Source organism: Penaeus monodon, chromosome 19 (genome assembly GCF_015228065.2).
Source record: "Penaeus monodon isolate SGIC_2016 chromosome 19, NSTDA_Pmon_1, whole genome shotgun sequence".
NCBI classification, from domain to species: Eukaryota; Metazoa; Arthropoda; class Malacostraca; order Decapoda; family Penaeidae; genus Penaeus; species Penaeus monodon.
The window spans coordinates 5,229,387-5,229,660 of record NC_051404.1 but is presented as its reverse complement, the minus strand read 5'-3'; positions in this window follow the sequence as shown (position 1 = coordinate 5,229,660).

Genomic DNA, 274 nt, shown 5'->3' with positions numbered 1-274 from the left:
GTCTTAGAGAGAAAGTGGATATCAAATTTGGAGACGAGAGTTCATTTTAACTCCGACTTCGGGAAGGGAGTTCAAATGAAAGGGAGATTGAGAGAAAAAATTCTTATATTCCATTTGCAGTGTTGACTGTTGAGGTTGAATGGGATGGGATGTAACTTTTGGATCACGCGGGGAATATTTCATTTGGCTTTTGTCTTTTTTTTATATATCCCTGTCTTTCGGAGGAGAGGGGGCCACGATTTCCATATGCTTCAATCCCTACAGTGAAAATGGT